The following is a 17041-nucleotide window of genomic DNA, read 5'->3' on the forward strand; positions in this document are numbered from 1 at the left end:
GGTAGGAACCCAGGGCCCCTGTAGCCAGTTTTTGGCCGATACAATGGACGCTTTCTTTATTTCCCCTCTTCGAATAAAGTTGATTGGCAAATGATAATCATGTCTGAGTAATCGTCTGGCCAATCCCCTTTAAGTGGATCTATAGAGTCCCATTGGACATCATACTCGTAGAATAAGACATATAATTGCGTTCTGAAGGAAAACTATAAGTACCGGGACCTTTTGTTAACTTATATCTAGAGATGTGTTCCCAAGGATGTACATATGTAATAGGATATGTAATTAATGTAACGCGTGGTTTTCCAAGTATGGTCTTTATTTCGTTTTTTAGCACGAGAACGAAAGGTAGACTTTGTCAAGTGTATTTTATATCCTAAAATTATTTTTAGCAGAATAACAGACTGGATGCTGATACGCAATAATGTGTCATCTCACATGCATTTCGCAATAAGACGTCAACTCAAAAATTCAATGATTAAAGTTTACATTTTATTGCATAATTCATGTGGGATAACACATTATTGCGTATCAGCATCCCTTAAGTATGTATTTTTAAAACGTGTTTTTTAGACGTATCACAGACATATCACGGTTTTGTGTCCTCAACACTTAGATATGGTATTGTGTTTTGGGGAAACTCCTCGTTCAGAGAATTAGTGTTTTTAGCTCAAAAGAGATGTATCAGGGCCATTGTAGGAATATATCCCCCACAAAGCTGTCAACCACACTTCATATCACTGAAATTGCTGACTTTTCCCTGTTTGTACATATTTGAATAGAATAGAATAGAATAGCTTTATTTGCATAGAATAAGTATTACATGATTTATGTCTACAGATGTTATTTTGACAATTTGTTGCTTATTCTGCTATATGTATTTAAAAATACTAGCATGCAAAATTTTACAAAATACTTAATAACTATTTTTAATTAATTAACAATTTTGCTCCTGCATGTTTTCTTTGAGAAAATCATCGTGGCAATAATAATTTTTATCTAATAAATAACCAACAAGAACTTTTTTAAACTTATTTACATGTAACTCTTTCATGCTTTTCGGTAACTTGTTATACAATTTAATGCACATTGCAAAACACTGTCTGTGATATAATGAAGTTCTTGGAATACTGTCATGCACGAGGCGGCCTTCATTTCTCGTACCGTTGAATGGTGTTTATTTGTCAAAAATAATCCTAATTTGTTTAAATTTCGAAGGGCACTGTTAAGGTCAAATATCTGCCCGAGAAAACCTGAAATAGACATAAGTAGAAGCAACACTACCCTAATGCAAAAGAATATTCTAGTCATGGGACCGAAATTGTTTAATAAACTTCCTGAAGCATGGCAAAGCTTACCTGCAAGTAGGTTCAAGGGTGTGCTGTACATGTTTCTTTGTAATAAATGCTACTATAACGTTAATTAATTTTTAGATGATGAATGTATAACTTTGACATAAAAACCACATTTTTTCTGATTTTCATATCATTTTTTTTTCCCTGACATTGCATGTATACTTTGAATATAAATTATATAATGTAAATATTATGTAAATGTATTTAGTATAAGGTAATTATTTTCCGATCTGCTTTGTAAATATATTGCCAAATTATATTTCGTACGCCTACACGGCTCATCATGGCTGATCATCATCATTCATCATTCTCTTGCCCTTATCCCAGTCACTTGGAGTCGGCGCAGCATGTCTTTCTCTTCCATACATCTCTGTCACTCGTCATCTCATCATTAACTTGTTTTAGTTCCATATCATGTCTCACACAGTCCATCCACCTCTTCTTCGGTTTTCCCCTCCCGTTACTTACTTGCTGATATAAATAATATAACATATTGTCACCATTGTGATTGATTGATTGATTGATTACAGCTGGCACAGAAACTGTAATATTTTTACAAAAAGATGGTCAAAATTGTTTACCTTTACCCTACTGCTAAAATATGAGGTGTTGTCGGTAGAGTAGTACATATATTAATCCTGCCTATAAATATAAAGCCGATAATAATTATCGGCTTTATATTTTCGCTTAGTGGGATTCGAACTTAAGACTATAATTATTATAGTCTTAAGTTCGAATCCCACTAAGCGAATTTATTTGTACGATATCCAGAGACAGGTATTTGTGCCTTAGGTCCACAACACAAGCCTGCTTGAGCTCCGCGTTAAAGTGGCTTAGTCAATTTAGTAGTAAGTAGTAGTAATCACTTAATTGTGTACTACAGGTTTACATACAATTTATAGGAACAGAGGTACAAAGGCCAACGGATCTCTCCAGCTAACCTAGTAAAGTACAAAGTGAGTGAGAGGAAAATTCAAGTATAAGATAAACAAGCTTACAGAAGTACATTTACATTACAGTTTAAAAAATAAAAGATTTACAAGTAAATAAAATATGTACATAACAAACCCATCAATAATGTTTTCTAAAATTATTTACTTTGGACATTTGTAAGCAATTACCATGTTTAAGTAAATACAATTTTAATTTATTTTTCTAATTTACAGGTCACAGCTGTATAAAAAACAATCATTTCACATCTCACTCACCTTATAAACAGCAAAAGTTCACTGGCTTGAGAGCAGTAAAATCTCTTCAGTATTATGAAGTAAGTACCTGAAAATAAAAACCATGTTCATTAAATAAAAGGCAAAACATGTATTTATAGGTAGGGTAAACTCGCCTCATTCGGTGACACTCCTATTTAATTCAATGAAACAATCAAAAATCGTCTTTCGGAATAGTGCTTCAAAGCTTGTATCACCGAATTAGGCGTGTCACCGAATGAGGCGAGTTTACCCTAGTTCATCGCAATCGTATGAAAAAAAAGCAATTTTAAGACTCGTGTGTAGTGTAAACCAATTTTATGCGATCACCATTCGTTGCGTAAATACTGTCGATCGTGTATCTTAAATAAATACGAGTATTTAATTTGGAATTCTTAGTTTATCCAAATTTTTTTTTTGATCAAAACAAATTTGAGACAATAATGTAAAACTGTCCAACAGTATTTTATTTACTAAGCAATTTGTCACAATAAACTGGACACTTCTAAATAAGTAAATACTTAAAACGTATACATTAACCTGTGATCGCCATTTAGAAGTCAGTCTGTCAGTCTTTTCTCAGTCAGTCTTCATGTTTTCAATCTGAGTGAAGAAACCACATCTGCAGATTTAGTTGACCACATCAAGTCCACCACAGGCGTGCAGGTTGCCGAGTGTGAAAAGCTGACGGTAACTAGAGGACATTACTCATCGTTCAAGGTTGATGTACCAGCAGATAAAGTACGAATAGTCCGTAGTCGTAAGAACTGGCCGGAAGGTGTGTCCATTAGAATTTTCAACGTTGTGAAGCCAAAAAACTTCAAAGTGAGCAGCGGCGATCGGTTGCCACGTTAGCGAATTCCTCGGTCTTCAAACTAATACACCAAAACGTAAGATCCATTTGTGGCAAAACCGCATTGTTGAACATTTTATTAGACACCGAAAAACCAGATGTTTTAGCATGTAGCGAAATTTGGTGCAAAAGTAACGAAATTGACAAAGTGAGGTTATGTAACTACGAGTTAGCGAATGCATACTGCCGCAAGCGCATCGCCCATGGCGGCGTTGCGTTGTACATACGGAACGATATTCGGTATAAACAGCGCAACGACCTGCAAAGCGTTTCCGTTGAGTATCATTTTGAGATAACATCAATTGAAATTGTAAATTTAAATTTAATTATTGTTGCGATTTATCGAACTGGGAAAGGAGATTTTGACATATTTATTACGAAATTAGAATTATTGTTAAGTAAAGTAACTTTAGAAAATAAAAGATTCGTAGTGGTTGGCGATCTGAATGTCGATTTCTTATCTGAAAAAAATGAAAAATTAAAAGTAAATGATATACTGGCCAGTTATGGATGCGCGAACACAGTTGGGTTTCCGACCCGTGTGTGCGCGGAGAGTTCCACCTCCATCGACTGCGGCATCGTAAACAACACCTGTGACGTCACCGCCTCACCGATAGATACACCGATAAGTGACCATAACGCGCAGCTATTCACAATAACGGTCGAACATCTGTACCGTGAGGAAACAAATACCTTTCAAGAACGTAGGCTAATTAATGACGAATCAATTTATTTATTTTACTGTGACATTGAGAATTATGATTGGAATTTTGTATTTAATAATAACATTGACATTAGCAATAAGTTTAGCAAATTAATACGCGTATTAACATATTTTATAGATATTCATTTCCCCATAAAACGGATACGAATAAAAAGTAAACCAAGTATCCCATGGATGACTGACGAAATCTCAAAATATATGGAAAATTTAAATGATCTTTCGCATTTCCGACAACAATATCCAGATGACATTAGTATATCCACAAGTATTAAGTACTACTCAGACCTGATTAAACGAAAAGTTTTAGAAGCCAGGCAAACTTACACCACCAAAAGGATAACAGACAGTCAAAATCCTTCAAAAGAAATCTGGAAAATAATCAAGGACGAAACCTCTCAATCACAGGACAGGAAAGACATTACTTTAAAAAAGGTAATTCAATTCCTGTGAAAAAATTAGAAGTTCCTGACCACCTTAATAGTCATTTTTTGAGTGTCGCTTCAACTTACAACATAGGCGTAAATGAACAACTCGCGATAAATTATCTGCACGCCCACTTACAAACCGCTCAGATAAATGCCTATAGTTTTCCCACTGTCACACGTGCTGACCTCGATCGCACTCTCAGAACATTATTAAAAAGTCGAAACACACTTGATATATATGACATATCAGTCAACATTCTATTGTCAATTTGGCCATTAATTTCGGATAATCTGGTCTCCCTCATCAATGAGATGTTCAATAAAGACGTTTACCCCGATATACTTAAAAGCACACGAGTGTGTCCTGTTTACAAAAGTAAAGGTGATAAAACATCCGTTGATAATTACAGACCGATCTCAATAGTACCCAACATATCCAAAATCATAGAGTCCATCCTGTCCCAACACCTAATGAAACATTTCGAGAACGACCTACTGACTGACAGACAATTTGCTTACCGTAAGAACATGTCCACTACTACTGCAGCGTATAACATGATTGACAGCATCACCACCGCTATCGATGACAGGCAGAAAGTAGCTGGCATCTATTGTGACTTGTCGAAAGCATTCGACGTTATAAGTCACGACCTGCTTATAAAAAAACTCTCCTGTTATGGGCTGCATGGTAACCTACTGAAATCTTTTTTAGAAAACCGAACACAGACAGTAGAAGTGATGGCGGGAGGGAAAAGAATACGATCAGAAACTGGCCACGTGACAGTGGGAATTCCTCAAGGTTCGGCTCTGGGAAATACTCTATTTCTCGCGTTCATAAATGACCTGCCCTCAGCTGTTAAAGACGGTCGAGTCATTTTGTTTGCCGATGACACAACTGTAGTTGTCAGCGCTGAAACATATGAGCATCTCAACTACAAAGTCACCACCGTGTGCGATCATCTTAATAAATGGTTTTCGGCGAACGGACTGATTCTAAACGTTAACAAATCGAACGTCATGCTGTTCGCAGGTAGGTGCGTCCCTAACGTGAATATTCAGTCTCCTATCCCGACAAGCGATTCATGTAGGTTTTTAGGATTCACAATGGATCCCACCTTGAGTTGGAAGCAGCACATAAACGTACTATGTGGAAGGCTGGGTGGTGCAATCTTCGCATTGCAAAAGGTGAAGCCAATGATTTCATGTGCTGCGTTGAGGCAGGCTTACTTCGCATACTTCCACTCGCTTATGACATACGGCGTGATCTTGTGGGGTAACTCGACCGATGCAAATAGGGTGTTACTCATGCAAAAAAGAGCGATAAGGACTATACTCAATTTAAAACCGAGGCAATCCTGTAAAGAATTGTTTGCTGAACATCAAATCATGACTCACTATTCGCAGTACGTTTTCGAGGTAGTTATGTTGACGCGTAAACACTTGTCTCAATTTAAGCGAGTGGAGGTTGCGGGTAAACGCCTCCGGAGTTCGGGAAAACTACGAACCGTCCCGCGCCGTACAGCATTACATGCAAGAAACCCACGTGTAATAGGCCCGACTTTCTACGAGCACCTACCAACTGAAATAAAAAACGAGATGTGCGATGTGACATTCAGACGCAAACTAAGAACCTTTTTAGTAAATAAATCTCTTTACTCAGTACAGGAATATCTCTCAATGTGAACTGACGATGACCAAGATAATACATTGTATTAGCATTTAATTTATTTTATTATGTAGTAACTAATTCATTTGACATATTTTTATTAGACACTTTCTGTCTTTATTTATTTAATTTGACATTATTTAATAGTACAATTATTTTTTATTCATTGTGAAACCATTTTATTTAAATAATTAATGATAAAACTGATTTATAACGTAACAAATGGTTCTTAAAATGTTTTATGAATTGAATTGTTTACATTATGTACATTACGACGATCGCTATACAATAAGTAATTGCTATTGTACTCTTTTACTTTAAATATGAAAATTGTATTGAGAGATCAATAAACTAAACTAAACTAAACTTTACTGAGAATACTGAGATCCAATAAAACAATATACTTCGACGCCTCCCTTGGGTACTGGGTCGTTAACTGTTATGACTTCACCATACCAACTCCACTAGTCTAGACGCTGGACATAGGTCCAATAATGGAAAATTTAGAGAATTTCTTTCTTAGTCCTTAGTTCTGCTTGTATTTTTTTGTGTTATTATAATAAACTAGCGACTTGCCTCGGTACGGGTATTATACATATATAAACCTTCTTCTTGAATCACTCCATCTATAATATTAAAAACTGCATCCAAATCCGTTGAATAACATTGGGATAGAACGCGGGTAGCGATTTTGTTTTAGGGCCGGATGCATCAAGCCGTCTGTCACCGTTAAAGCGTTCGTTTTAATTTTATTCTATGGGAAATTCCATAGACGTCTGCTGCTTGACGATGAAGTGTCTGTCAAATGTGGGTGATGCAACTGGCCCTTATTCTCGTAACGCACACCATAGAATATCTATATATTTGATCCCAGTTGCATTTTAAATTAAGTTGAGTTTCATTTGTTCGAAAAAATTTAGAGACAAAAGAAATGCTACTTTAATTATACACATGAAAGTTACAATTCCAATGAACCGAAATGTACATCTCATTGCACATTGGGCGGCAAGAGCATCGACACATACTTATGGTATGTAATGTAGGTACAAGTAGCTCATAAAAAGTTTGAACTATCGTTTCGGCAATGGGAATTTTCTTACTGGGAGGGATCAAAGTAGATCTTTTCTATTCTAGGATTCCATTTTAAATTTTTATCCAAATAATAATTGAAAACTAACTTTCTAACCTATCTATTAAATATAAAATATGAATAATACAGTTCACATAATCTCAATAATAATACGACGATACTTTCGGTCGAAAAGGAAACAGGAGGAAAATATGTTTTTCCAAACAAAGGACGGGTTATGCACTTATCATATGCGACTGCACGAGAGCAATATGCCAAGATACCCCGGACAGCTTTATGCGGCGATGCTGCCACAGAACATGTGACTATTTTACACAGAACGGACACGCTTCTCGCGCCGAATCATCTGAGGCTAAATATATGCCCTATTATGTGGCCCTATTATAATATCTGAACTCAGCGTCAGCGTTACACTTTGAGGCGTGCCGAAAATTAACACAAAACTTCCGTGAGCATTGTAAGTATTGTGACTCTATAAGGTAAGCGGCTGAAGGCGTTTACATGTAGGAAAACCTTGCCGTACAATACAATACAATACAAATATTCTTTATTGCTCACCAATATAACAAAATGACATTAAAAAAATAAGCACATAACTTTAATTAACTATGGTAGACAACAGGCGGTCTTATCGCTAAAGAGCGATCTCTTCCAGACACCTTACCTCTTGAAAGTAAATTCTTTCCGTGACTTAAATTTCAAAATTCAGAATTTTCAAGATTTTTGTGGCTATAGATTTTCCTAAGACTTCAAACGAACATTGAAGAATATATGTACCTTCTAATCGACCAGCCGGCGTATCATGCTTCGAATTTTATCACTTATCCACGTGGATAAGACATCTGTCACTCTCACACTGACATACTTGCCAAAGCGTGACGGATACTTTATAAGTGATAAAATTGGAAGCATAATACGCCGGCTGGTACGTGTATACACAGATACAAAAATAATAATATATGTTATCGCCTTCAGCATACGACGCTATCAGTTCTACCAGTCATGGCATAAAAAGAAACTGTGATAAAAAAAATACATGCTTATCACATCGACATTGGCTTTTATTTCGACATTTAGACAATCGCATGATTTTTAATAGATATTTGCACGTTCGTTGCTTGTAATTAAGTATTAGGTATTTAGCTCACCAATTCAGACAAAACATATACCATAAAATTAGTTTCATCTCTCCTCCCTCTTCTTTGGCACACCAAGAGAGCAGCTTCTTATTTAGCATCATATTTCGCCGCGATTGTTCCGCCAGGATTAGTAGTCTCCGTGCCCAGAGCAGCCTGCGTTGGGGCTTGCTCTGGCTTTCACAACGATAGCAGGTCGCGAATGCTTACGTTTTAATTTATTTTCTTAGTGTAACTTTTCAAGACAAAAGTCAAAATTTCTCGACCATGTTTTAAATGATCACGCAGACGGCTTACTCTAGTTCAAATGGCTCTAATAATATAGTATTTTATGCAGTAGACGTTTAAAGGAGGTCAAAAAAGACGAGTGACGTGGGTAACAATTTGAGGCGCGAAACCGAAAATTGTTATTAAGACGCCACGAGTATTTTTTGACTCAGTTAAACCACAGAATATATAATAGTACATAAACACCGTTGCATACAATACTTTTTCTACGACCATGCACTTAGTTTTTAATAGTTTTCTTGAATAACTTTTGTGAAATTCACACTGTTTCCTGTATTTTGACGCAAAGGTTTGCACTTTCAGCTCAGCTGCCCAAAGCCTTCCCGCGCACGCGCGCAGTACCGTTATAACAATGCGTTACCATGGTTACAGAGTCAAACAATGCGTTTTCAGTTTTTTCGATACTGCGCGCATGATGCGCGGAGAGCCGGCGGACGCTGGCTTTGGGGAATAGACTTTTATGTAGGGTTTTAAAGATCTATGCATGATCCTGTAAATGACGAATAACAGTTCGGGACTAGAAAAAGTACTTAATCAATATCCTGTAGGAGACAGTACTGGCAATGGCAGCAATCGATCGTTACCACCCGTCGCCCGTGACGAAAAGCTGGCTATACACGCTGTAGTCATAGGGCTTACGGAAAAAAACTGCATTTTATGCAGAAAGCAAGCCACTTTGCACAGTGATACTAGGGACCAATACAAATGATTTCATCCGAGGAAACACGATTTTCATCCACTAGAATTCAAGATGGCGGACATTTTCCAAAATGGCGGCCGCATATTTTTAAAAATTTATAGAATCACAACGGCTGCACCGATTTTGATGGTTGGGGTGTCTATCAGTTCGTATTGAAGCGCTTATTAATATAAAAAAATAAAGTCATAAAAAAAAAATAAGATGGCGGCCGAATAATAAGAAAAATATGAAATTTTCAAACTTTTTTTTTCATTCTCGTGAAATTTACCAATAAATTTTCTATGATATGGCCACATTTGTATATATTTAAATTAAACCTGATAATATTATCTATACAATCTAATAAAAATCATGAAAATCCGTTGAGTAGTTTTTGAACTATACCCATTTTAAATGGAGCGCGCGGATTTGAAAGACGTTTTCGCACATGATGTAAAAAAAATTGGAATCATAACGGCTGCACCGATTTTAATGGTTGGGGTGGCTATCAGTTTGTATTAAAACATTTATTCGTATAAAAATTAAAATCATTTAAAAAAATTAAAGATGGCGGCCGAATAATAAGAAAAATATGAAATTTTCAATTTTTTTTTAATCTCACGAAATTTACAAATAGTTTTTCTACGATATGGTTACATTTTTATTTATTTAAATAAAATCTGATAATATCATCTGCAAAATAAAACAAAAAACGTTAAAATCCGTTCAGTAGTTTTTGAACTATACGCATTGCAAATGAACCGCGCGGGTTTGAAAGAAGTCTCGTACCGCTATACACGCAAGACTGATTATTTATTTTGGTCACAACTTACTATATTACTATTCAGAATCAATGTTTTTAGTATTTATATACATTATTAGTATTTTATTCCGAGTTTAGGTATATTTAGATAACCCCCGTAAACTTTGATGGTCATAATTTTTATTTTAATACGTAAAATAACGTAAATGCACATAACATAGTATTTGTATTAATAACAATTGTCCTTTCCGAGGACTCCAGAGATAAGTTTCGACAACTTCTGTAGGGGTTACAGAAATATAGAAGTCGCTATGTATAAAATAACTTATTTTCTGCTTCTCGTCTACTTAGTCTACGTTTCGAGATGGTTTGCTTGTTATACGAAAAGGAGCGTATGTTTTGTAGTGCTGACGATGTTGGTGGGATGCTGGTTATTAATTTTGGTTGGAAACGGTTCCTTGCGCACCAAGTTCACCGATAAATGTGGAGTCTGCGGATCATATATAGGCCGCAGGCCGCAGGTGAACTTTTCAAGCTTGGCCATTATTCCTCCAGGAAGACCCTGTTATGTTAGTATGACAACCAACAAGGCTTGTTCCAGAAACTGTATCCTGTTGATGTTATTAGTGTGGTGATTTTTTTTCTAAACAATTTACTTCCTCAGAGAACATTTGTTCTGCTATTTCAGGGTAAACCATAGGAACGTAACCGGAAGAAGCTGATAGCCTCATTGTACCTCGCGCAAAAGATATGGTGGAACAGGGACTCACGTGTATCATCAGATCTTCCGATACAAATGTCTTGGTATTTAAATAAAAAACTACTGGAGTCTTCAGACTCTACGGGTGAAGGATAGACGCAAAGTCAGTGGCCAGATTCGGGTTTGGACCTAGCTTAGAGCCCGAAAGGTCTTTGCCTCATGAAGAGGCCTCGAGTGAGTTCAGGGTGGTAACGGGTACCAGTGTCCCATGCCCTTTGTTGTTTGAGTTTATCTCGCAGTTTGAAGCCGTGGAGGCTTTCAAGATGTTACTTGCGAGATCGGACGTGATGTAAATGGAGGCAGGAATGTCGGCAAAACGACACTTTACGAGTGCCTAAGCCGCCAAACCATACCGGAAAACAGGCCTGAGTCCATGCTTGCTCACTAAAATATGTGTTAAGAACGGTCCCAATTTGGCATTTAAGCATGGGATCTATGGAGCTAATTATATTGGGAAATTTCCAAGTCTTATCTAGTATATTTTCTTAATATTTTAAATGAGAATAACCTGCCAGAGTATAAGTTATAAAATAGCCAACACTTTGGATCCTGGAAGACCGACTGCTCTTCGTGGTTTTCACGTCTTTACGTCTGACACCACTTCTTTTTTCAATACAAAAGAAAAAAATCATGTTCTAAAACATTGTTTGCACCCCCTGAAGTTATATCAGCTTTGATAGAAACATCGCAGTAACTACAAAGTCTTCCTGCAGGAATAATCGCCATGCTTGAAAAGTTCACCTGAACTTGGTGAGCAAGAAACTGATGTTTACCACCAAAAATAAATTAGTAACCAACATCGGCAGCACTTGCGCTCCGTGTCCAACGCCCCATATTCTGGATATTACTTCTGTGCCTATGCCATCATCCTGGGGTTGGAAGACGTACAATGATAGTTGGGTACAGGGGGCCGATTTTTGAGTCTCACGGCGTTCGTGTGTGCGTACGATGCGGATGTGCCCCCGATCGGCCCCCTGCAGTGGTCTGAAAACAGGGAGATATGGTATGAATGGGAATACTTGGACAATTGCGGTTGTGAAACAGGCTGCGAAACAATACGCTGTACGTGTTGTGGGTCTACCCTGCGCAATGCAAATAATGCAATGTAGTACATTTGCACAGGCAGCTGCCAAAATAAAAAGTATTTTGCAAAAATGATATTTTAAATTATTATTTATTCATTATTTCCTTGTATTTTGATATTATTTTGAATCACTCTTCTATCTTTCAGTATAACCTAGACGAGAAGCAAAAAATAAGTTTGTATTAATATATGTTTCCGTAGGCTACAGAAGTTGTCGGAGATTAACTCTAGCCTTGAAAAGGAGAAGTGATGCAAATGTTATGTGTACCTATTTAAGTTCTTTTACGTATTAAAATAAAAATTATGACCATCAACGTTTACGGGGGTTATCTAAATATACCTAAACTCGGAATAAATTACTAATAATGTATATAAATACTAAAAACATTGATTCTGAATAGTAATATAGTAAGTGGTGACCAAAATAAATGCGTATAGTTCAAAAACTACTAAACGGATTTTAACGTTTTTTGTTTTATTTTGCAGATGATATTATCAGATTCTATTTCAATAAATAAAAATGTGACCATATCGTAGAAAAACTATTTGTAAATTTCGTGAGAATAAAAAAAATGAAAATTTCATATTTTTCTTATTATTAGGCCGCCATCTTTAATTTTTTAAATGATTTTAATTTTTATATGAATAAATGTTTTAATACAAACTGATAGCCACCCCAACCATTAAAATCGGTGCAGCCGTTATGATTCCAATTTTTTTCACATCACGTGCAAAAACGTCTTTCAAATCCGCGCGCTCCATTTGAAATGGGTATAGTTCAAAAACTTCTCAACGGATTTTCATGATTATTATTTTATTATGTAGATAATATTATCAGGTTTAATTAATATATATAAAAATGTGGCCATATCATAGAAAATTTATTGGTAAATTTCACGAGAATGAAAAAAAAAGTTTGAAAATTTCATATTTTTCTTATTATTCGGCCGCCATCTTAATTTTTTTTATGTTTTTAATTTTTTATATTAATAAAAGCTTCAATACGAACTGATAGACACCCCAACCATCAAAATCGGTGCAGCCGTTGTGATTCTATAAATTTTTAAAAATATGAGGCCGCCATTTTGGAAAATGTCCGCCATCTTGAATTCTAGTGGATGAAAATCGTGTTTCCTCGGATGAAATCATTTGTATTGGTCCCTAGTATCACTGTGCAAAGTGGCTTGCTTTCTGCATAAAGTGCAGCTTTTGACCATAATTTCGCCGTAAGCCCTATGACTACTGGACGCTGTAGCTCGCGAGGGTATGGCAGAAATTTACATATGTATACAATGAGGAAACCGAAAGATTTTAACTACGTATTTCTGAGGGTACAATAAAGATAAAATGTTATATGACGCCAAAAAAAAAAATGTTTGTGTATTTTTTTAGTTTTTTTTGACATAAAAAGTAAATGTTATTCGTAAAACTGTCACTTAAACCAAAAATTTATATTTGGAAAAAAAAGACTTTTTTGCAACGAGTTACTAGTTACTTTTTGATATCTATCAACGGAACTAACCTATCAAAGGACTGTTAGATGCATCATTGCTATCAAAACAGCGTTTTGTTCTGAGAATTTGAATTAGGCTCTCCCTAACTATTGTGCGTTTAAAGTAATATTGTTATTACACACTACACAGGTAAGCTCATTTTAATATCTTATTACAAAGAACAAAGACTGCTCGTTCCGTTGCAAACCAATTCCAACTGACATTTAAATCGCTATTAAATTCCCCTTTTAAACACGAACTCAAGCATTTCAAAATGACTCATAAGCTAATTGTATATTCGCATTAAAGAATTTACAAATAAATATCTGTACCGCCCACGTGTACGCGTGTGGTCAGACACGTTGTTAAGACCACGAAATTTATTGCGCGCGCAATTACAAGATGGCGGCCATTCAAAATGGCGGGCGGGTCGACAAAAGACTGTCAGCGCGTGCGCCGTTTTACTGGCATGTTTATGAACACGCTTTATTTAATGGGTGAAGTATGCATAGATGGATTAACTGGGTGTAAATTGGCGGTGTAGCTTGATGAATGGTATCTGCGAGACATCTTTGCGGTACGTAGGTGTAAGTGTAGTCATAAAATATGATTCTGAAGCTGAACTTACTAAAGGACTGAATAAACTATTACCTACAATCACTGGCGTCTCCCAAGCGTCATGGTTTAGTCACACACTAGCGTCTACTAAGCGTCATGGTTTAGTTAAGTCTATGGCATCTGCGAAGACTCGCCATTTTTCTCAGCGCTGATGCCGCCGACTCACAATCAAAAACCGCGAGAATGGGGTGACCCTCTAGCATCCGTTATTAGGTAATTGTTACTATATAATCAAGACATTATTATTCAATTTCAACGGCAAATGCTATCTTCACTAAGAGTTTTGACACTAAGAAATGTCGCATGATCCACTCAACCCGACTATTTCTGAACACAACGAGTTCTTTACCAACCCCCTTAGTTTTTTACGAGTGTCAGACGGACAGACAACAGATGCTTAAAATAAATAAGCCATTAAACGGGCTAATGGTTAATGTTCGAAAACGAGACAGTAGTCAGATTGACAGGATGTCTAAAAACCGGCCAAGAGCGTGTCGGGCCACGCTCAGTGAAGGGTTCCGTAGTTTTCCGTATTTTTCTCAAAAACTACTGAACCTATCAAGTTCAAAATAATTTTCCTAGAAAGTTTTTATAAAGTTCTACTTTTGTGATTTTTTTCATATTTGTTAAACTTATGGTTCAAAAGTTAGAGGGGGGGGGACGCACTTTTTTTTCCTTTAGGAGCGATTATTTCCGAAAATATTAATATTATCAAAAAACGATCTTAGTAAACCCTTATTCATTTTTAAATACCTATCCAACAATATATCACACGTTGGGGTTGGAATGAAAAAAAATATCAGCCCCCACTTTACATGTAGGGGGGGTACCCTAATAAAACATATTTTTCCATTTTTTATTTTTGCACTTTGTTGGCGTGATTGATATACATATTGGTACTAAATTTCAGCTTTCTAGTGCTAACGGTTACTGAGATTATCCGCGGACGGACGGACGGACGGACAGACAGACATGGCGAAACTATAAGGGTTCCTAGTTGACTACGGAACCCTAAAAAGGGTAATCATCTTTGAAAATATTAAGTTGTAAGTCAAGGAATTGATTTATTTAGTGACGTTTTATTAAAGTAACAATTTGTTACTTTACTTATTGACTTTATTAATTAATTAATTAATTTTAATTATTTTTTTTAATTAATTATAAAGATGAACTAATCACGATAACACGATGGTGTTAAATTGTGACGTTATCTGGGTAAAGGGACCTTATTGTCGATGGCGCTTACGTCCCGCGGCGTCGAATCTGTATCGTACGAACATCACTCATAACTAGAGATCATTATCAGCGTGCTGTATTGGTGGCAGAGTATAGTTGGCAAAAAAACAAATACACAAGTATTTAAAACATTTTATAATTAACAAATTATGAAATAAATACATATTTATAATTACTTATCTTTTTTTTTTTTTTATTTATTGTTATTATTAGTTACAGTATAGGACTTATAATTAAAAAATATCCCTGCAAAACTGCATCTACAGTTTGTCTGCAGGTATGAGTCTCTATTTAGCAGATATGTAGATTAAACTACTTATGTATGTACTTATAATTTAAACAATATTAATCTAAATTACATTGAATGAATAACTAAAATTAGTTCAACAGATTTGGCTTCGTGCACTACTTTTGACTTTAACTACTTGAATAACAATTCTAGAGAGTCATATCTAGAGTGCATTTGATTATTTGGATTAAAATAATATACACCATAATTAATGTCATTTGACATAATACGTTGTTTTAAAAATATATAGTTAGTCGGAAAAGGCTTTGTACCGTAGAGGTGTAATCCTAAGAAGGTAAGTATTTATTTTGTAGTTAAGAACAAAGTGAATATTTAAATGTAAGTATTTGTTTTTTTTGCCAACCGTACCATTTGCCACGAAAAGTGCACCTTGATAACGATCTTTACTCATAACAGCGCCATCGACAATAAGGTGGTAGGTAATTTTGGCGTAGGTCTTGTTACTGAAATATCACTCTTTCGGTTTATTTCATCTCGTTTATTCCTAAGACTGACATTGAAAATTCATGACTATATTCCCAAAAGGGGTAGGCAGAGCACGTGAAATTGCTCAATTTATGTATGGCGATATTTTCTCGCGTGACTAAAAACACTTTTTGTCCACCTAATGTTGAAAGTTTAATCGGCCTTATTATTTCTCAACTCCTGTGTTTTTAAGTTATAGTGGTTATAGACATTAGAATAGGTACTCTCTTTTCCGCACGAGTATCGTAAATAACTATTATGATGTATGTAGTTACTGTAATCCGGCTAAGTGTCCAAATCGCGTATGAACCGGGTCAGACCAACATGTTCCCAGCGGGCTGTTTATTTACTCGCGGTTAGTTTGGCTTGCCGAGTTTAAAACACTGGTGGCTTGTCCCGGGAGCTAGTGTCATTTTTATAGTCATAGTTTTATATTTTATTTTATTGCATTTCATGTGTACAGACTAGAAAATATTATGATGGAACACAATTTCAATATTAACCCTGCGAGGGTATAAGTACATTCATTATTAAACAAAATTATTTAGGTACGCAAATAAGCAATAAGTACATTACACTAATAGTAGTAATACAAACTAACTAAACATATAATTGTCACTCAAAAAATCTTCTAGACTGCAGTACCTATGCTTTACTAAAAGACGATTCAGATGGTGTTTAAATCTAACTAGTTACTAACATTTTTTTAAACAAAAAGGCACATAAAAAATTAAAATGTTCTTATTCCTATGATACTTTAAGTTATACGAGTAAACATTTAAGACCTCGTCATCTAGCCAAGAATGTAATCGTTGACACTCGTGTCGTAACGTATTGTACGTTTGGCTAGAGACCATTATGAACCAGCTGCCGATAAAAATACAACAACACAAT

This window comes from Leguminivora glycinivorella, chromosome 8 (assembly GCF_023078275.1).
Source record: "Leguminivora glycinivorella isolate SPB_JAAS2020 chromosome 8, LegGlyc_1.1, whole genome shotgun sequence".
NCBI classification, from domain to species: domain Eukaryota; kingdom Metazoa; phylum Arthropoda; class Insecta; order Lepidoptera; family Tortricidae; genus Leguminivora; species Leguminivora glycinivorella.